Here is a 23,577-nt window from a genome sequence, read left to right as displayed (position 1 = left end):
ACGAGTTTGAAAACATAATACAAGTCGAAATTTTATATAATGCAGAAATGTAAAATTTATCAGTATTAAACAAACAAGTAAAAACATATCACAGCTGATTTTTTTTTGATTTGATGCAGGACGGAGAGGTTTTGAATATTTTATCTAAAAGGTCTGTATATTGGCGGTTAAATAAATGCATTTAAATATTAGCAATAAATATGTTACTTATAGAGCCATAAAGCACGGGCCCTCTTCCAAGTTCCCTTCCATCTATCGCACGTCAAATTTTAACTAAAAAAAATATAAGTATCTATCTATTCTATTTCCAACGTTTGCGGTACTTATTTCAATAAAAAAATATTTTTGGTTCTTCCTGTGGCACAAATAGTTACCTAGTGAGCTAAATAATATCGATTTAGCGATTCTAACATCCTTCGATTGTATCCATATTTCAAGTTTCGATTATGGCCATTACTAGCTTGTTGTATAATTTATGTGTTTTGATTCCTTTCAATTAAACGCGCGCAATTCCCCGCTCTAACTCAGAGGTGAGTGAGATGCAAAACAAATTTCGGCGGAAAATATGAAGGCGCAACTTGCAATGATTCATTAACTTACCAACCGTCACATAGAGCGCACGCAAAAATATTGCTCCATAAAAATCATATGAATTTTTAGCGTATAATACAAAAAAAGCAAACAAAGTATCAGTAAACGTTTACATGAAGATAAATTGCATTGAAATTCTACGGACTGTGAACTCTGAGTGGTTTCATTAAGTGATTTCAAGTGAACAATCTCTACAAGGTGACAGCGGTTATTGTCGAAAAATCCATCATCTTATTTCATAAACGTTCTCTGCTAAGATATTTCATATAGCACTTATCACACAATACGTCATAACCGGCCAATAGCTCAGTGGCGTGAACAGTCACAAAAGCGGCATCTGGATAGGAGAGATATCCGAAGCAAGTCAACTCGAATCCTACTGTTTCAAAATATTGTTTTTATTTTTGACTTTCGCTTCACAAATAATAAATTAGCTTAATTACCAAAACTACTAGAAAAAAGATTTCAGTGACTACTTAATTAATTGGAACTGAAGGCAAAAAAACTACATTTAACTTAATTAAAGTGACATATTTCATACGCTTTCGGCTATTGACCTTAGAAATTGTAAGGTCAATAGCCGAAACAGATGATATTCAGATTCTTCCGAAAGACATTCTACAGGCCGCCAGACTACATCCAACTACTGCCAACGCTCAGCCAGGGGTCCGTCTGCAGCGTCAACGTCAACAAAAGAAAGGGACCATCCGAAAATCAAAATTAAATTCAATAATCTTATATTACGTGAGCTTTTGATCTCTAAGAGAAGAGAAGTCAAGTACGAAACATCCCTAGGGCATAACTACAAAATCTAGATCAGTGAAATCCTGTCACCATATCTAAAAGAAATAATATGGAAAACAAAACAACCAGCCATCAAAAAGGGATATGCATTTGTCTGGATCAAATATGGAAAGGTTATGGCGCAGAAAGCCGATAAAGATAAAATAATTTATATTAAACACTCCGATGATATAATAAAGATGATATGAATTACTATCCTAAAATATTACACATCCATCCGATAATTTTAATCTGACCATGGCTAAACAATTAAAAATATTACCCCAAAACATACGCAGTATCTCAAAAAATGTTGACAATTTCACTGTCGTACTTCAACAATTGGAGACAGAATTTTACGTGAAAATCCTCACAGAATGTTGGCTAGATAGAATCTTCACACCAATACAAATACCTAATTATACGGTCACTGACTCAAAAAATATTAAATAAAAAATGACGGTATTGTAATTTACTGCAAAAAACATCTACATTCAACTATAACGGAGCTAGATATCACAGACGCAAACGGCTTTGAAATAATCATAAATAATGATATATGTATTTTAGCTATGTATCGTTCACCTTCTTTAAAAAACATATTTCCCTTTCTGAGGTTCCTAGACAGTCAACATATCAAAATGAAAAAAAAAAAACAAAAAAAGTATCTGCTTAAAAGGAAATATGAATATAAACATTTTAGCAAATAAAAAACATCCACAAAGTGATGATTACATAAACCTTTTATTGTTCCATGGACTCTTTAGCACCATAAATGAACCCACAAGAGTCAACTTTAAACAAAATAACCTATTACCCACCCATACATGTATTGACCATATTATGTTAAAAACAAAAAGATCATACAAATCCATCACTCGACAATTACAGACCACTATACACTTATTCTGAAAATAAACACTAAAAACAATTCACAAGAAATAGACTCCAAAACCACAAAAACCTACAGTAAAACTGATGTTTTAAAATAAAAGACTCCAACTAAACATAAACTTCTAAAAACCGTGGATATCAAAAGGACTCATAACAAGTTTCAGTAAAAGAGATAAACTCCACAATAAACTCATAATTTTTTATAAACGATATCGAAACTTATGCACACGACAATTAGCAAATTCCAAAAGAAATATCCCACACATCTACAAAGAAAAGCGATTACATAACCGAGATTAAAATAGATAACGAGATTATAAAGACATCAGAACAACCACCATAAGTATGTAATGTTTTGAATAACTATTTCGCTAACGTAGACAAGGTACTAGCAAACAGAATCACTACAAATGACGATATCCCAGAAATTTATACACACACTGGTGTTTCTCCCTTTAAAATTTCATACATTACCCAAACAGAAACACTAAAACTTATAAACGAACTAAAAAATACAAACTCACAGGGTAGCGACAAAATACCACCGATGGCACTAAAAATATTAAAGTCATCACTTCTTATCCCACTTACCATACTTATAAATCGATCCATTAAAGAAGGGATGTTCTCAACTATTTTGAAAACGAGCAAAGTAATTCCAATCCACAAAAATGGAAACAAGGAAGAAATAAATAATTACAGACCAATTACAATTCAGAACACGCTTTCAAAAATTCTCGAGAAACATATAAAAAACAACCTTTTAATTTTTCTCAACAAAAATAATTGACTATCACCAAATCAATTTGGATTGAGGGAAAATATGAGCACCTCTTATGCCATAGCCTCAGTAACAGACTTCCTCAAAACAAATATAGATCAGGGTAAAAAATGCCTTGGAATATTTCTAGATCTGGCAAAAGCGTTTGAAACAATTCACCATTAAAACCTGTACAATAAACTAAAATATATCGGAATCACGGGAACAGAACTCAAATTAATTGAAAGCTACATGGAAAATCGCACCCGATATACCTCAATAGAAAACACATGTAGTGACAAGGAACAAGTATCCTACGGAGTACCACAAGGCAGCGTACTTGGCCCAATCTTATTCCTTATTTATATTAACGACCCATGTCACCCACAAATAGACGGAGAAATTAAAAGCTTTGCTGATGACACTGTGTTACTTTTAAGGCCACTGACTGGAACATACTAATCACAAAAGTTGAAGTTGGCCTGAATATTACAAAAAAAGGCTTGACTCTAACTTACTAACTTTAAATATAAACAAGACTAAATTCATAACCTTAAGCATAAACTCGAGAGGCCAACCCTCCAAAAACATCTACCTTAAAATACATTCCTGTCACTCAGCGAGCACCCCATGCAATTATCCTCCAATCACACAATCTGAAAATATCAATTATCTTGGTATATACTTCGAGCGTTATTTAAAATGAGACAAACACATAAAGTCGGTTAAAGGAAAGCTAAACAAGTTGATTTACTTTTCAAAAAAGTAAGAAATATACTAAACATATATGATATAAAGAATATATACCTCGCAATAGCACAACCACTGTATTGTTTACTATTATATAATTTTACAATTGAAAAAGTCCTCCACAACACAGGTAAACTCCTAGCGTGGAGGACAATAATTTATTTAAGAATATTAAAAAATTAAAAAATGAATAAATGTTGTAAAATATATATCGTAAATAAATATTGTTTTAAAAAGATTTTAAGCATTTGCATGTGAAACTTAAAATTACAAAAAAACACTAGAACACGATAACTTTGGCTGAAAATTAAATTATACCCATACAGTACTCAAAAAAATATCAGATTATATCTAAGCTAAGAAAAACAGAAATAAATAAACAATTAAATTTTATTTTTTGTTTTCCACATTTATAAACCAATTGAAATCTCATAAGGTTAATTTGAAAAGCATGCATGTTACGCATGATAAAATAGAATTGGAATACAAGGATTTACTGTTTCTGAAGGTTAAATTGCAATGTAACACTCCTGTAATTAGTTTCTGCTGGGAAAATGGTATTTGCTACATTATGTTTTAACGGCAAATATGTGGAACGATGGTAGAAAGTTACGTTAGTTCGTTTTATTAATCCGCAGGTAATTAAAAATTATTAGTTAATTAAAAGTTTATCCTTTATGTTATTGAAATCTAATTTCCGTTCGAAATAAATAATCATCTATTTTGTCAAAAAATGGTATAAATATTTAATGACAATAATGATTTTGCGAGTTAGGTTTAATTAATGGAATCATCTATCGTTTGGCAAAAACGAATATTTACGAGTTCGTAAAACTAATTTTAAAAACCTTGTAATTTATTAGAAAGTGTTTATTTGTTTTACAAAACATTGATGTAAAATATTGCAATTCTTTTTATAATAATGGAAGATTTTTACGCATTAATTTACCTTTAAATGCCGTAATAAGAAAAAAAAACTTTATCTTGTTGTAAATTGAAGACGAAATGAAACCACTGAAACGTAACATTCCCAAAAAATGTGAAGGGTTTTACCAAAACACGGTTGAAATGTGTATTTATTATAAAATATTGGTATGCTTCCTCCGTAATTCATATAATTAAAGCTTCAAATAAAAAAAATATATTTTACTGAAAATTCTGGCCTCACGTGTGATATTAATAAAAATTCAAACAAGAAATGTTTTCGAAATCGCGAAATGTACGTATAACCATTACCAATTTAATTTTTAACATCAAGACAATTTATCTTTCTGTATGTTCTAAAGAGCGATATGGACTTAACCCTTTCTTGCACAACTAAATTTTCATGAATTTAATTATTTATTGACTTTTTTTGATAAAGAAAGACAAACATTTCCGGATTACGTGGTCCACAGTAAATGGAAATGTTGCTTGTGTTGTGACGGAGGACTTAGGCGGCCGAGGAATTGAAGACACGAACTTAGTCACATATAATTTTTTTTTTTTTTCAATTTTTTTTTTATAAAAACCCGATAATTGTTTCTAAAACCTACTGTGGGTTTCTTAAAACCATCATTTATATGTTAATACCGAAGTCCCAACTGCTCCCAACCATCTTGAGCGTAGATAAAATCTGAAGCAAGTGCGACTGTGGCATCTCCAATTGGGGTGTTATGCGCTGTTAAAGTAGTGGAGACTGTTGGGACGGGAAGGAGATTTGGATGAAAAGATGTCTGGTTTTTCAAAACTGACACTTAACACGTTAAAAAAATAAAGTTTAAAAAATAAAATTTTTCATATTATTGTAGAAAGCAATCACTTTGTGGTTTGACATATACCTGGCTGTTTTTCCATTACTTGTGCACTTATGTTAATGTATTTTATGACCGTCTTTGTGTTGCTTATATTTGTATCATGTTGTCTCCCTCTATATTTTGTTATATATATGCACACATTATGTACTTCTTGTGTAGTATTAATTTGTACCCTGATGATGCTTAAGTAAAGCGAAACCGGTCGGTTCTTAAATTAATAAATATCGTGGTTTTTAAAACAAAAAAGTATTTTATTTTATTAAAATTTTTCAATTATATTATAAGTGGTCTTTTACCTGGACAACACTGAAAGTTTTTTTCCACTATAGAATGTATAGCGTATTTTATATATATTTTATTTTAAACTAATGAATTGTGAAAAACGTGAATTAATTTAATATTTTTGATCTTTATAATAATAACTAATATTTAGAATGATGTTCTCGGTTTACCCGCGTAAAGTAGTCCTTAAAAGGACTTTTTAATTCCTGACGTTTCGGACAGATGTCACTGTCAATAAGCACCCACTTGTATCTTGACTTCTGGACCGAATAGACACGCGAAAGCGTTCAGTTTGAGACAAAATTCAGGACACGAGGCCTCTGAAGATGGACAGTGAGATCTGTCCGAAACGTCAGGAATTAAAAAGTCCTTTTAAGGACTACTTTACGCGGGTAAACCGAGAACATCATTCTACATCTTACACCCTTGAAAACCTTAACCATAACATATATATATATTTGATTACATTAGTTCCCAGATTACATTAGTGAAAATCCCTCAGGGCCTATGTCGACTTTGGGATGTTGCGTGGAGGGTCTTTTAAAGGAAAGGAAGGAGAAGAAGTTCTGAGAAGGAAAAAGGTATATAATAAGGGGTGGGTAGGAATCTGGTGATCAAAGTGTCCAGGAGTGACGCACGTATAAATCCATTCCCCCACTCATAAACGGGTCGAGTGAGAGTCCGGCTGGATAGGTCAAAGGTCTAGCTCAATCAGTATCTCCCGATCTGACCCACCACGCAGTAGGTGTGCGTAGAACTAGACAAACCTCAACCCATGAACCCGCAACACCCCTGCTCCGTCACCAAACATAGTGAACCATTTGGGGTGACCACAGGGGTTTTGGTTATCAAAAAACGGTTCCCGAGGCAGTGGCACCCATACCCGCCTCCCAAATTGACAATATTTTTTGACTACATTTACTGTCCTTATTTTATTCATTTTCTTTGTGCGTTTATCCTGACGAAGAAACCATTGATTTCGAAACACACAAAGCGATTAATTTCAATGAAATAAAATTTACTTAAAGAAAGTAAATTACTTATTCGTAGTCGAGAGTATTACCCTCTCCTACGGTGCGGTGGCCGTCATGTTATGAAGTTTCAAAAAAAAAATATTGGGTCTCAATGGGTATTAAATGATTAAAGATATATAACGTTAATAATTATGAAGAAAGAGCATTACTTAGATATGTAGAAATAATAACAATCAGTATTCTTACGTTGGGTTACATAAAATGTATTATTATTAAAGAATTTAACGATTTACCCAAGCAAAAAGTGAAGAAAACTATTCCAAATGAAAAAAAAAATCAAGTTACATTTTTATCCAAAACCAGCAGACTGATTGATATTTTATCGATGTGTTTTGGTATTTTGTATGTATTTTTACTATTTCATTTATACATAATTATCAAAAATATTTTGGATAACATTTACTGAAAAAAATTTCGAAGTAGATATGCCTACTACTCTATACGTACATCTTTATTATTTATAAATATACCAGCTTCTCATTTAGACCCAAGAATATATCTCTACTAACTTAGTAGTTAAATTAGTTATTCAGAATGTAATGCAAAATATTATTATTAATTTGAACATATTCTTATAATTTCAATAAAAAATATAATAAAGAATTTGGTTGGGACAGGGTTGAGAATAAAGAAAATACTATTTTTATTGCTGGTAATGCAAGAGTTTGGTAGCATGTGCAATACTTCTGGTTGCTTCTAACCTGCGCTTTTAAATTGCAGTGTAATCGTAAATAACGCGGTAAAAGAGAATAGATCGTCCTTCGGTACACGCCCGTTCAAGATAAGACCGCGTTTTCAATGAATATAAAGTGTCGCATCGAGAATTCAATTGCAATCCTGTATTGTTATTACTTTTATTTATTTAACTAATTGGAATTTAACTTAATGAATATTAAACTAACGTTATTGAATGTACCTGGTCTCTTAGGAATTACGAAAGACATTAAGAAATGTGATAAATACATAAATCTAACTAAGAGGGATATACTTTTATACTTATATAGTGAAACTGAATACTTGTAGCAAAATGGAGAAAAATGGTACTTCACGACAGTTAAAGTACAACTTGGGAAATAACGTAAGTTTGTATGAATGTGAAAGAACTACACGGAGAAAAATTAGTATCGCTGATTTATTAAAAATTTCTTTAAATTATTCGTAAACCGCTTAAAAACGTTTCCAGTTTAGCTTTTAGTTCATTACTAATATATCGGAATACATGGTCATGCACCTGCACCATGCTACGCCTTGATAAAATATAGTGACGAAATGCGAAATTGTCATAGTTTTCATGACATCACGATAATACATGCCTATTTTACTAAATGTTTAACAGGAAACCTATCAATTCATTCGTGAAGAGCTTGCAGTCCTGTATTTAAGCGGATCACGAATAATTTGAAGAGATTCTTAATAAATTAGCAATAATATATATAATTAAGTTTTCTCCAGTTACTGATTAATGACATTTTTTGTATAACTTATATCGTAAGCTGTATTTAAAAGAATAGAAATTATTAAATAATTTCACTTGAGACTATTCAACCTTTGGAAGAATGTGTCCACGAACCTTTATACCCTTGAAATGTACAAAGTATTTGATTTCGTATTGTTTTCTTGGAAGAATATATTTATTCAAAATATTATGAATATCTTTGCTGTACCCAGAAAGCAATGAAAATTTGAAAAATCTGTAATATTCATAGAAAACGATATTTTATAAATTCTCATTAAATATTATTATTCCTAAGAAGATAAAGCCCTGTTTATAGCAATATTCCTGAAATTGAATACGAGCGTACCACAAACAGTCCCTTTGTGTTCAATAATCTATCATGTTACATGAGAGCCAATGTCATAGAGATTAGGCTTAAGTGATCTACCTAATCTATAATCTTTAGGCGATATATTCGCCTTTTCAATATGGATAATCGAGCGACATATCCCTATTAATCATTTATGAATGGCTTGAAGTGTGATTGATTTGTTTCAACGGTAGATGATCTCACTAATTAAGTTTGCGCAAATGTTTATTTTTGAAATTTAGAAAGGGTCATATTTTGTGAGGTTTTGAAAAGGTTTAAGAGCGATAAAAGTTTGGAAAACCAGCAAAAGGAAGAGATTAAACGCCGTGTTGCTTTTGGAAATTATCAAATGATAAATGGAATCTTTTTAATCTAAACGAGCGATAACGTCACTACATATGCCTACATAATATATTTTACCAAACCACTAATTTTATTATAAATTGTAAATGTGTAATATTTTTCGATTCTCCAGAATCAAAATATCTCAGTTTTCATCCATCAAGTCAAGTTACATCCATATTCGCATTGGGGATGCTATAGTCTCTTTGGTTCGGTTGGGAGCGGTTGGGACTCTAGTGCGGTAACAATTTTTATAGCGCCGTTTTTGTGAGATATCACCTCAGGTGCGCCTTACAGTTGATGCAGGTATTACAAAAAATATATATATTTAAAAAATAAAGTGAAGTTAAGTCAAATGAAGCAAGAATCCTAGGTGGTGAAGAGACTGGACCTGCTGATGCAGTGAGATAGTCTACTGCGTCCACCAACAGTGCCAACACAAGGTTCGTCATCCGTCCAGGTATGTGTCTGCTGCTAATAAAGCGCTGACACAATATCCTAACATATATACCAGACCTTGGCAGCACAGCTGTGACGTTCGACGAAGATAGAAAATGGAGACTCTGCAACAAGACTTTTAGGTAGTGAAGAAACTGGACCAATAATGTAACACATGATAAATGAGTGTAAAAATTAAAAACTTTAAAAAAAAAATAATAATACAAAGTCACGTTAATAATAACAGACGTGGAATTATTCAAAATTTCCAAATTTGATATATTTATATGCTCTCTGGATAATTACTCCAACTATCGTCCCGATTATCAGTAGTTGATCTCGATTATATCACGATATTTCAATGACGTTCAAAAATTGACGGCATAGGTAGGTGTATTCAACTGCGGGCCGCGATTGATTACGTGTTGGTTCAATAGCGACCGTTGAAGCCATCACCTTGACGTGACAGATTTAATTAAAGCCAGGTCATCTTGTCACTTCTGACCGGCCTGCCAACGAGATCACCTTCATCAGAACCTATTAAAATCAATTGGCACCCAAGCGGCCGAACATAGAATTTAATAATATCGAAAGGAATTTGGGGCATTACGAAATTTCAGGAATATTATTTTAAATTGATTGATGATTGATTCGAGTTAAAAATAATTTTCCTTGATTTTTGGGGACAATATTTTATAATACGCGTGTCATTTATGGGCGGAAATTAAGAAAAAAATAATTATAGCTAATGTATGAGTTAAATTGTAGTTGAAGTGTCGAACCAATTTATGAGGAATTCGTTATTTATTTTTTAAATTGTATTTTGAAAAGCCAACAGCTATAATATTTTATAATGTTGACTGAAATATGTGTAATTATTCAACCAATAAGAGATTTTCATTAATAATTTAGTGAATAAAAAATAGTCTATGGGAAAAAGATGGTGGGAGGGAGGGTAAGGGATGGATCTAGTTTGTGTAGTATGTATTATATGAATTTTATTTTTGATTTTTTTTTATATTATTGAATTTTAAAAATTACACTTTTTAACCACCATACTAGGCCATGTTATGGTAGTCATACAAATTATACAACGTGAAAAAAAAGCATATTTTTTTATATAGTTTTAGGAAGTCTTTAGAAATTCTTTAAAGAATTCTCGCCCCTTTCAAATGTCCAACGTTGAACACAAATTAGGAATCATTAGTTGATTTACATGGGATTGGTGGATGTGTTATATATTCCATTTTTTGGTTTTTTACTGTGCATTAATTATTAATAGTAAAGGTGATGAGATTTCTTCATCATGTCTCAGTACATGTTTACTGTAATGGTATGTTGTTTGCATCCTCAATTCGTATTATAGGGGAGTCGTCGCTCTTTCTTAGGAAAATTTGTTCGTCCTTCGTCCATACATATATGTATCCCAAAGCTTTTGTAGGCTTTGCCAACCACAGGAGCTGCTTATGTTGTGGGCTTAGCTTGTCATTGATGAAGATTTTCTGCTTTGACTCCGAGTATTTAATTTCTTTAGGGGCGAGAATTCCTTTAACTTTTTTGTTTGTTTAATGACATTCAATTGACCGTTTATTGATTTCAGGTTTGAAAATTTGAGGTGATGTGTTAAATAAGTCGAATTGGCTGTATGAAGTGTTGAAAATCTAAGAAGCGTTGTGAATTTATTTGTTTTTTGAGCTAGTGTTGCATTGGGGGATGTTTAATGTGTGGGTTTATTTGAATTCTATTACATAATAATTTTTAACTGTCAGTACGGTATTTTGATTTTAGAACATTAGTTTTAACTTCACTCGGCTCATTTACTTAACTGGACTGGTGTAACTCTGGTGTGAGTATCTTTTTGGTTTATTTTGTATAAGTCGACACCGTACCTACTGGTCAAAAGGTAATAGTGAATTATTTTTAATACAATATGTCAGTATTATGCGTGTGCCCTTCAACACGTTTTTTTTTCCTTTATTAATTTTCTCGCTATTGAAGCAATGTTCAAAATCGTGACAATTATAAATTTAGGTGGGTTACTATTAGGTCGCTATACTAAACTATAAAAATTAAATTACTGGATTCATTTGGACGAACTACTTATCTAAAATAAACCTGAAAGGTTGTGAAGAAAACGTTTCTTTCCCATAGGTCCTAATAATATACGTTTGATCCAAACGGAATTTGAAAATGTTTAGTTACCCCTTATTTTGTAAAGTAACGACAAACGTTTTTATTAGCGGACTGTCATCTCTTAATTACCCATCTGGCGTACGGGGAGGCTGTATTTCATATTTCGGCGCCATCTTTACGGCGGCCGTAAAACCGGAAGGAGCTTAACAGGAAGAGCTCCGGCTCCGGAAATAGATTACACGAACCGGAAATAGATTACATGGACCATGAACCCCGCTCAAATAGGGTAGGTTTAAAGCCTTTACCGAAAAAGCTTTATCTTAATTTAAATGGGTCTTTCAAAAAATTAAAACGATGCGCTTCTTTTCATGGCATACATTCAACGGCAATAATATTATGTGGACTAATTGATACCTGCGTACTCAACTAAATATTTTTACCGTGCCCAAAACGAAATGCTTCATTTGCACAAAATTATTTTACTTACAGACGAAGAACTTTTTTCACTTGACTAACGGATGAAATAAGAAGCATTATTGACCAAATCCAAACGTTGAACACTGCGAAAAAGAAAATAAAAAAACAACATTTTACAAGAATTAATCTAAAAATAATCTATCAATTTTCCGTCACAATTTCTCCCCCAAATATATACATAATGTTATGTACTATTACTAATTACATTATTCTAGATGCGTATTTTTTATTTATCTATTTCATCTAGTACAAGATATGTACAATTTCACTTGAAAAATGTTTTGGCTGTCCAACTTGGAGCAATTTCCTTTATTTATCCCGTTTATAATTCTTAATATCACGCTACTTATATTTATATCACATTTATCAAAAATGTAATATCACTCCTCTTCCAAACACAAGGGAACGCTTCCGCGGAAGAGTATGATCAATAAAATTAATAATTAATAATATAAATTATTATAAAATATTAAGCCACAGGATTTAGTAAGAGTGTTGAAAAGTACTATCAGAAATATTTTATGACCGCTTTATACTTGGCAAATGACACAAAAAAACAAAAAATATCTGTGCGTGTTTTATATCAACTACACTTTGGGGATTTTTTGTGAAGGGTTTAACTCACAACCTACCAATTACTTACAAATTGTCGACTGACCTTAATAAACTTAGGGCTAAGAAATTAAATCCAAACTTAATCTACACTACGATCAACCACTTATAACTAATAACATTATTACTGATGATTTTAGACTAATAACTAAATAAATGTAGCCTGAAAATAAAATCATAATTTGAAAAAGTAAATTCGACTACGTAAAAAACCTTTTAGAACTTAGTTAATAACGTCATTGTAATTGTCAGTATAGCAACCCTATGATTGTGGCTGATAAGCCACTACAGGTACCTTGTAATACTTATTTAGTTAACAGTAGAATGTTATTGTTTCCAACTTTAAAGTCCTGCTCAGTTGCAATTTTAGTTTGAATAACTGTACCTACGGTTTATTTCTATAATAATTTTTTAGGTTTATATTTCTAATGCAAAATTAAGTTTATATGCTTCCTATTTATTTCTATAATTGTTAAGCTGATAATTTCGATATATGAAGAGTAGCGAGATGAGTGGCTTATGATTTTCATTTCATTTATTTTCAAAAAAAGTAATGTTTTTTGAAAAAATAAATGTGATTCTTTACATAATATAAATGATCACTATGAATTGCTTTGCGATTTTCACGGCCAAAAGTATTACAGTAATTTGTTTTTCGGGTATAATGCCGTGTTGCGCTATCTCCTTCTATAGCTTCTTCTTTTCTTCAGGACACATCTGCCCTGATTATGAACACTGCAATGATGTCCGAAATATTGGCTAAAGAAGGCGTAACGCAACACGGCATAATACCTCAAAAAAAATCACTGCAATCATGAATTGCACTCAGAAAATGGGAATGGTTTTATGTCCAGAGCTCGCAAGAATATGATGCTATACAGATTATTAACAATTGCAATCAGAACATGGAAATGGTTTCTCTACCAACGTCCTTGAGGAATTTTCTCGTTAAATTTTTGTATTTTAGAGATGAAGAGACCTTCATTAAAAATTCTTTATATTAGCTTCAAAATTCATTAGGAAAAAAATCCCTCAGGGCCTATGTCATTGTTGGGGATGCTGTGGGGATTGTCTTTTTTGGGAAAGAAAGGAGGGGAAGTTCTGTGAAGGAAAAATGTATAAGGGGTGAGTAAGAATCTGGGGATCAATGTGTCCAGGAGTGACGGACGTATACGGTGCAAGGTGGGTGGAGACATCAATAGGTCTCCCTCAACTACTCTATCCCGAATCGTCCCGCCACGCAGCAGGTAGGCAAATGCTTCCGCCACCAAAACCTAGACAAACGTCACCTCATGAACCCGGATACCACTGCTAAGTCACCAAACGTAGCAAACCCCTAGGGGTGACCTATGGCAGGGGTGTTTGGCTATCCAATAAATGGTTCCCGTGGCAGTGGTACCCATACCCGCCTCCTAAATAGAAATACGAGAATTCAAAAGAGATTCCAAAGATAATTAGTGGTTATATTTTTAATCATATTTTGAGTACGTGATTTTTTAAATTTATATAATTTTATGACTGCACATTTTAACACAGGAATGCCCGAGTGAGATGAGCGGTTTATGAGTTTATTATATTACACTAGTTTATGAATAAATAAATAAACCGAAGGCTTATGAATGATTTTTTAGAATTTTCGATTACCTTATGTATTATATACTAACATCTACGTATAAAGAATAAATTTAATAAAAAATTAAATCTGAATGCTACGCACAATTCCTTTTTTGTAAATCACATTTTTTAGGTAACTTTTCCGATCTGAATTGAGGTCTTTGAGATGAACACGGATACGAATAAACTGAAAATATTTTAACACCTCCTATTTCGATCAAAATAAGCTTAAAATATTGCTTGTGTAGTGATGGAGGACTGATGTAGCAGAAAATTGAACCCGTGACGCGCCTGGTTGGGAACCCGCCTCATCTACTAACCTAAATTAATTAATTGTAGAATATCGCCTACAAATTTCGTGATAGCAATATCCTTTTTTCAAATTATTATAAAATATTTGCACTACATAGGCAGTATTAATTACAAGGCACTAAACAAGACAGGAAATTGCTGATTGTATTAAATGATTAAAGGATTTTCAGCTTCGAATCATTTCAATAATTCATTGCTAATGATATGAAAAGCGTTAAATGTTTTGAAGTGAACTGAAGAGTTCTAATATTAATGGGCTGCTTTTCTCCGAATTTGCTGATCAATTATTTGCGTTCGATTTAGAAAAAATGGTAGACACCTTAATGATTGTACAAAGGCTTTTGTTAAAGATTGAATAATAGCTCAGCATAAGTAATTGATTACTGACTTTACATAAATATAAAAAAGAACCTTTAAAATAATTTTCATTCTCACGAAAAAGAGGCTATCAGTCGATAGAAACTTTTTTTAAATCACAGTAAACGTATTTTATAGAATTTTTTTATAACCACATTTTTTAAATATATAATATACATTTTAAGCTATGAATAACGTAAAGTATGTCTATTACTAATGATATTGTAATTAAATGAAATAAGACATTTATTTCAAGGATATGAATTTTCTTTTTGTCTTTTGTCTTGTTTATTGCATCTGTATTATTTGTTTCAGTTTAATTCTATTATTTTTTTTATACCAAACATAAAAATGTTTTTTTAAACGTTTTTATACAATCCGTCGATGACTTTTAGTAAATACCTATATCTTTGTACTTTTCTGTATGAAGTTAGATTACATTATTTATATTTTATTAAATATACAAACACATTACAGCAATTTACAAATGTAGTTATTTCGAGGCTGATATATACAGAGTTTTCCAATAAGAGGTGTTATTTTGATATTCAATCGTAAAAGATCAATGGTTTCGTTGCTAAAAGTAAACGTTGTCCAGATCAATACCATATAATTCTAGCCATAAAAAAATCATTAATCATCTCTCAATAGCGCAATCGATTCACCGTTACTGTTGCTCCGGCTTCATTTTCAAAAAGTAAGGTCCAGTGACTCCGCAGGACCATAAACCGCACCAAACAGTCACACGTTGAGGATAAAGAGGCTTTTCAACAATAAATCTTGGGTTTTCCGAGCCCCAGATGCGACAATTTTGCTTGTTGACGAAGCCACCGAGGTGGAAATGGGCCTCATCACTCAATATGAATTGCATTTGGTTCACTCAAGTGAATTTTAATAATTTCAATGCGTTGTTAAAGCGTGTATCGTTCCATTTTTATTAATGGCGTAAGTTTTAATTGTAAAATGTTAAAAAATGACAACTTCAAAAGTAACATCTACCGAAATAGCGGGCTATTCAAAATAATACCTCTTATTGGAAAACCCTGTATATGAAATTATACTTTTTAACGAAACTGCCTAACTGAGTTCAAGAATTATTTCTAGTGTTTATTTTTTTATTTTACAATTTAAACCTGCTAAACTGCTTTTGCAGTTTGTTTGAATTGAGTATTGGCGTCATTATTTATTGTATAAACATTATCTTTACTCAGCCATTACAACACGAACGAACATTAATGTGTGTATGTTTCCTGTATGTTTTTCAAATTAACTCCACACGGGAGGACCTATTGATAATTAACCCCAGAGCCTATGTCATCTTTAGGGAAACTGTATGAAGGATATTTTTAAGGAAAGAGAGGAGAATAAGATCGGGGAAGAAAAAAGGTACCTAAAGGGAAGGATAGATATTTGGGGTCAAGTGTGGTCAAATACTTCCCTTTCTATTCCACTTCCCCATCTCCATCCCTTAGCGCTCCATTAAGTCTTACTGCGAATACCACAAACCCACAGATTCATCACATAAAAAGTACGTTAATTGTTATTTTGCCTATCCCAATCCTTTGCCCAAGTTCACTAATAATAAATTAATAAAGTTACCCGTGCTAGCTATACGTACGGTTTCACAAAGAGTCCGTACAAAGCACTTGTCTGTTTAATACCACAGTTCGCCTTACGTTTTTTTTTGACAAAGCAAAGTTTTGTCAAATTCAGCGATCGACTCTCCCGATTTAATTTTGACAGTGGTTCCAGCCTCGTTTGTAGGTAATATGATTAATGCGTCGTAACATTGACCGGCGACCTCGAATCCCAAACTCATCTTTTTCTTTTATGATTTCAAAATGCTATTAATCAATCTGCTCGGGACGCTTGAAAATCTAATATAATTTACAGGCGGAGGGCCTGAAAAATTGCCAAATTATGAACACTAACTTTGGTTAGTTACAAAGGCGGAAAAAGAGTCGAAAATATCTAATTTATTTAGCGTAAGTTAGCAGACTTTCGTAGAATTTCGGTTTCTTTAAGATTACTTAGCCATGTTGTATTACTGACTCCGTTTTGGACAGTTTTGCTCTTAGATCAACCGCGATAATGTATAGGTTACTGTACCCTAATAGTCAAAACATAATCAATCGTGCGATTTTTTGCATATTTTGGCAAATTTACAAAAGCTTTTTTTTGCAAAATATATAAATCTAAGCGAATTCATTGGCTGTAAGCCGCAGTAAGCCGTTCATATTTTTCAAAATTAATATTTGAAGGAATGATATTAATTTAATAATATGGTAATTGCACATATATAACCAATACCTCGACTGGTTAAACGATATTCCAAACAGTGATCTACACTCTTCTTTTGACCGTGATAATCTTATGTACTCTTGTTATTGCAGGTTTAAAATCTTGATTATAAAACATGAGCATGAGAGTATACTAACTGTGTTGATAATATATAATATAAATTAAACATCTCGACAGCCCATATCTCCTGTAATGCTAAACATTGTTCATTTCCAACAACTAGCGCCAGGGTCAACATCACGATTTGCTCTGTATTCCTCATGGCAGAACGGGAATTCTCGCCCAGCATGACAAGAGGTATGCTGAATGAAATCTCCAGGTCTCTTGACATTTTCAGCATTCGCCCTTCAGAGGTTTGAATGTTTAATGAGTCATTTTATGCAAGGACTCTAAAATAAATTATTGTTTTATTTAAGGTTATGTAAATCATGTCATATGTATTGAATAGAATTATATAAATACGTTATACAAGTAATTCAAAAAAATCGTAAACAGAACTTATTTTTGGTAATGTTCATTCTTGCATTGCATCGCTAACAGACATGAATAATTTAAATAGTTTATCATGTGTATATATATGTGCGCTAGCGATAAATTCAACGTACTATTCTGTATTCTTCTACCCATTCCCTTCATCACTCGTTTACAGTCGTTTTCTGTAACATCAAAAAAACCGTTGATAGCAAAAAGTCATTTCTCCGAAACGTTCTTTTGACAATAAGCTTCTGTTCTAATTTTTGCCGAAGCCGAAACCGTAACCGAAACTTATTTAAATACTATAATTTATCCAAATAGAAACTCAGGTCTCCGCTGATTTCTCAGGTACTACACCGACACAAAGAATATAAAAAGCGTATTTGATTTTTTAGAGGAAGATCCTTTGTTTTAATGAGTACTTTATTAATATTAGTATTATAATAACACTCAGAAAAAACCACTCAAGGAAACTGTTCTCCGAAAGGTTCTTTATTAATAAAATCAAATATCAGAATTTCGCTGATGAGGGATATGAGAAATGTTGTATTAGAGTGAAATAAATAAATTTTATTATATTTTGTGGAGTAAGATATTTGGTAGTCGAGGCACGTGCCCACAATGTAGAAGGTAAAATGTAGATTTTACCGGAATACCCTGGAATTATATAGAATAAATAATACACGAAGTTAGAGTTTTGCCGTTTTAGATAAGAGTAGTGAAGCGCTTTATTTTGGCAGAATTGAAAATATATATTGCAAATTTGTATCGCATATTGCCCCCATGCAGAGTAAAAGTGTTTTAATTTCGGCAATTTCTCTACCCTTCTGTCTATAAATGAAATTACATTTTCAAGGAAAATGCCGATTTAACCCCCGCATGCTTAGTGAAATTATACCTCGAGTTATGCCTGGTGGGACCCGGCGAAACATAATTGATTTTTTTTTTCAGTTTCAGTGCCGGCAGCCTAGGAAGTTTATTTTATTATGTTTTTATTTCTTTATTGCGTGGTTCTCTGTATCCGCCTCACTATACATAGTCTACACTTGTCTTCATTAATTAATGTTTAACTTTTAATTTTAATTTTTGAATTTGATGATGGTGATACGCTTGTGGTCAATTTATTTTCCATCCATTTATGATATATGTAATGAGGACTAATAAAAAAATATTAAATTTTTTGGGAAGCTGTCTATTTATTGGTGGCTAAAGGATTTGAGTGCCTCGGCAAATTCTGAGACGTCATGTTGGATAACAGCAGACTGTAAGAAATCTGCTTCTCCAGTCCTCAAGTCCAGTCCTGTGGAGTCCAGATCCAGGTTCAATCCTCTCCGTATACTTATACCCTTCATTCCTCAATAAGTCAAGGTTGATCGATAGTAGGGAAAAAGATGAAATGATGGGTCATTATCTATTCTCCGGCTTCCACAGCGATTCGTTAAAGTGTATCTTTCTTCAGTCAGACAAAGATTTTATTCACAAAGCTTTTCGATTCTGTTCTGCCACTTTCTATCAGCCATACTGTAATTCGATTTTTAAGATGGTCTGTTATATGCTTACTGTATTCACTGTATACCTTATGAGCAAGGAATATATGAAAATAGTGTCTAAACGATGTATTCATTTTCGGTACTAACACTCTTTGTTCTGTATCTTAGTCTTGTCTTGTAGTTGGGATCTACAAGACTATGAAGCTAGGAGTTTTTCGTATAGTACAACTTAAGTGCATGTACATACATCTGCCTTACATCTAATAATTTTGTTTCCTTAAATAAGCATGTGGATAAATGTATTTAAAATTTTTACCCATTGCTTTAACAACAGCTTTTTGCGCCTCAGCTAGCGGATGGTTGGTTTGCACTGTCCTGAGTGGGTTTGGTTGCACTGACCCATCTTAGTATGCCATAACTAATAATGGATTAGCACAATGTGTAGCACACAATTCTGATTTTCTTGTCAACAATTTTGCGTATATCTTTCAATAAGAATGTTAGTTTGCGTATTTGTTTGGCCGTATTTTCAATATTCGCATCTATAAAATATAGCAGATATTTGATTACTCTTAATAATATTAAAGACGAGGTTTTCAAAGAATTTGAACAATTCATCAAATTTCAAAGTTGATTTTTAAGTTCTTGTTAACTGTACTAGTTATACATAGTAACTATAGATATAAGTGAGTAAAGACCCCAAGTGGGAGGCCAGTGTTAACTGTATTATTGTGTTATCGTGTTATCGTGTTATAGTGTTATACGCACGTTGGCGCCAGTGTTAACTATACCTGTATGTATTCCAGTGTTAAGTTAAAAGGTTACAAGATTAGTGTGAATTAGGGTAATATACGCTCGCCGCTCCAGAGTGCCGGCAGAGGATAGAACTCCGTCTCCAGGGTGGATTGAATAGTACATGTCCAATGAAACAGGTTATCTTGGGATGACAAATTTATTATCACATTAAACGGAAGGTCAGACGATTACTATAATAGATACATGGCGATTTAAGGCCTATAGTTTACTGGGGCAATCTATGGAATCTAAAGGCTCTGATAGAATTAAGTACATTAGTAGCTCACGTGTGAATTAACGAAGGATGCCATAGGCGGGTGGCCTAGGCCACCCGCCTATGGCTACGGCTACCCGCCTACGGCTTCTCCGGACTGGGCGGGAACAACGGGTCGCAGCCTCAGTCGGGCGAGAGGCACTGATAGGGTCTCCAAAGGGCTCTCCACAATCAGGCTGGTGTGGGTGGCGTGACAACACAGCATGGAATATTGGCTGAGCTGGCATCAGGCAGAGACGGCATGGGCGGTAGCTGGCATCAGGCAGTGGTAGGAGGCACTGATCGGGTCGCCAGAGGGCTCTCTACAATCAAGCTGGTGTGGGCGGCGTGACGGCACAGCATGGAGTATTAGCGGAGCTGGCATCAGGACTGGGCGGGAAAATGGTTCGCAGCCTCGATCTGGAGTAGCTCAGGGACATGACACAGCTGTACAACGTAAGGGCGCTGTGGTTGGCTGGTGATAGTCCTGAACGGGGATATGTCACAATTGTATAACGTGATGAGCCCGGAAATTGGCGGCACACCGAGGACGGGAGACAAATTCCATTGTTATTCTCAGCGGGGTCGGCGGTCAACTGGCAGGCGTGGGTCGGCTCGCAAGCCCCTCTCCTGCTTGCGTCTCGAGGCGAGTGGAAGGGGCTGGTTTAGCTCCTTATAAGGTCACGTTTCCTAATTCGGACATTTGATTGGCCGTAGGTACGTGTAATATTCGCTGCTCACGAAGCGGCCGCGTGAACGTATGTTTGTGTGTGTAACCATCCGAGTGTTGACATGCTATTAGCGCGTGACCCCCATATCCGGCCACGTGCAGATATATCCATAATTATGCGTAGTAAGTCTGCTAGCTACTTTTTGAGCAATCATAACATTCTGTAAAGGTTCTATTCATGTTTTATTATTATATAAATATTTGTCAGTTGTTTCACAAAACTGAAATAATAACATAAATTGGATAGAACCTTCACAGAACATGAAAATCAACTTTAAAATTTGATGAATTGTTCAAATTCTGTGAAAACAACCTGTCCTTAGTTGGCGTAAGCAAAACATTCTCAATAACGTTTAACGTTTTTCAGTCGTTACTTATACATATTGTGCACCAATATAACAATCTCATTCACGATTATTTGGGTAAACTGTGTTCGCTCCCTGAAATTAAACAAAAAATTGTATTAATAAATTAATATTCTTATTTTTACAAGTTTTTAGTTTTTAATAATAAAAAGAAAATTATTTGTAAGTACCTGCAGGACGATTTAGTAATGTAAAAATATAGCGTCGCCTGCACAAATAAAACCGCACGTTTCGTATATATTTCTTGGAAATTATGTGTAACTTTAAACAATTTTATTTAATTTCAAATAAGCAATTTTCCAAATTGTCATGATCTTTCTTCATGCATGTATGTATCATAATATTTACAAGTTTAGTCAAAGTTAGCCATCTATTTAAAATTAGCCAAAGTAAGGCTAGGTTGAATAATAAAATCGAAAGTCAGTGGAATTTTTGAAAAACGCAAATCAGATAACTATCTAGTCTATAACGTGTTATTCATAAATACAAAGTGTTTTACTTTAAAAAATTCTCAGTTCACATTAAACCAAACTATATTATTAATCTCAATAAGTATTTGAATAATTAGATTGTCCAATATGTACTTAAAAGATACTTAAAAGACATTTATTTTCGGAATTAAAAAAAATATCCGTGTCTCACTATTCATATATTAAAAAGGTCGATTGTTTCATGCTTTAAGACTCGCCGCACGTCTGTAATGATATGCTTTGACGCAAGGGGCATAGTTTTTTCTTTCGTTTTTAAGTACCAAGGACATAAACCTATGTTTTTACCAGCTCTTTGTAATTTGAATTAACAGTTTTCGCAGACCCACGGTTTGCATTTGTGCTGAGTGGGGTTTTTTGTTGGGCTTTGTAAAAACCAAGTATAAACACAATATGCCTTCTCTTTTATCCATTTTTTATGAAAGTGTTTTTGCTGTTATAACACACCTCTGTTCACTGAAGTCTAAGGAAGTAATACTATTTAGGGTCAAACTTGAAATTTTCTTTTTGCGGTTAATATTATATTTTATTAAAAATTATGTGCATATATATTCACGGTTGTTCAAAAGTGGGCTTTATGCTCTGTATGTGGTAGCAATTTCTTATAACAAAACTTTTTCACACAGGTGAATTACATAATTAAACATGTAAAAAAAATTTCAAAGGGGAAAGAATGAGATGTAGGGAAGAATTGAAAATAAGTCGTAGGTCGGAATTTTTAAGTTCTAACATTGCTTGAGCGAAAATTTATATTGAATTAAACATGTTTATATGTGTATTCAAATGTGCCCGTGAGCTAATAATGTGTAAGGCGTATACAGTACAAAACAAGTAGGTATAAAGAGATTATAATATGCATCAGGGATGAAACACTTCAACAAGACAGTGGCGATAAATCCCCAGGTATTCATTTAGATTTGAAATCACATCTAAGCAAAGTTTTAGTGGCTCAACAAAGAGCGTTGTTTGGCTGGGATAAGTGCATTTCTGCTGTTATTATCTGTGAGAGAGCGTTTTTTTGTTGGCTTACGCTTTGTTAGAATACATGTATTTTTTTTGCATGTGATAAATTAAAATGCAAAATTGCACTACCCACTTATTGAGACTGCAATCATTTTGGTCATAAATTATTTGGTTGGTAAAAATATTAGGGACTTTTGTTGTATGAATTCATGACATATAATTGACATTCATGACATGAAAGATAATTTAATATTAATTTACTTCTTCTCATCATAAAATACTATTATCCAATAAAGAATGAATAGTAATATTGTTTTGTCTTTGTAGCTTTACTGTCTGGAATTTCAACAAAAAGCAAAATAAAATTATTATCATCTTGAAAAGTAGTTTTCGTCTTGGTCTATAAAAATAAAGCATGCATTGTTTTAGTTGTAAATTTTTCACTGGTTCAATAAGTATAATATGGAAAAAATAATGTTTAGGTCAATGTTTTTTTTAATCAACATTAGTTTTTAAAACACACCTAAGTGTAGTATCGAAAATAGCCTGATAGAAAACTAGTATTATTAAAAATTGATTTGAAGTTCCATTGGCGTATTTTGTTGGTATATGTTTTATAGATACGTTTTATGATTATTAAATAGTGCCAATAAGGTCTGTACTATTATTTTTCTCACAGTATAAACTAAACACAATCATTTAACTTGTTTTCTTTACCAAGGCTCTCTTAAATAATTA

This window comes from Hesperophylax consimilis, chromosome 12, assembly GCF_061612785.1.
Source record: "Hesperophylax consimilis isolate HC1 chromosome 12, BYU_Hcon_1.0, whole genome shotgun sequence".
Lineage (NCBI taxonomy): Eukaryota > Metazoa > Arthropoda > Insecta > Trichoptera > Limnephilidae > Hesperophylax > Hesperophylax consimilis.
Note: the sequence above shows the minus strand (reverse complement) of the source record.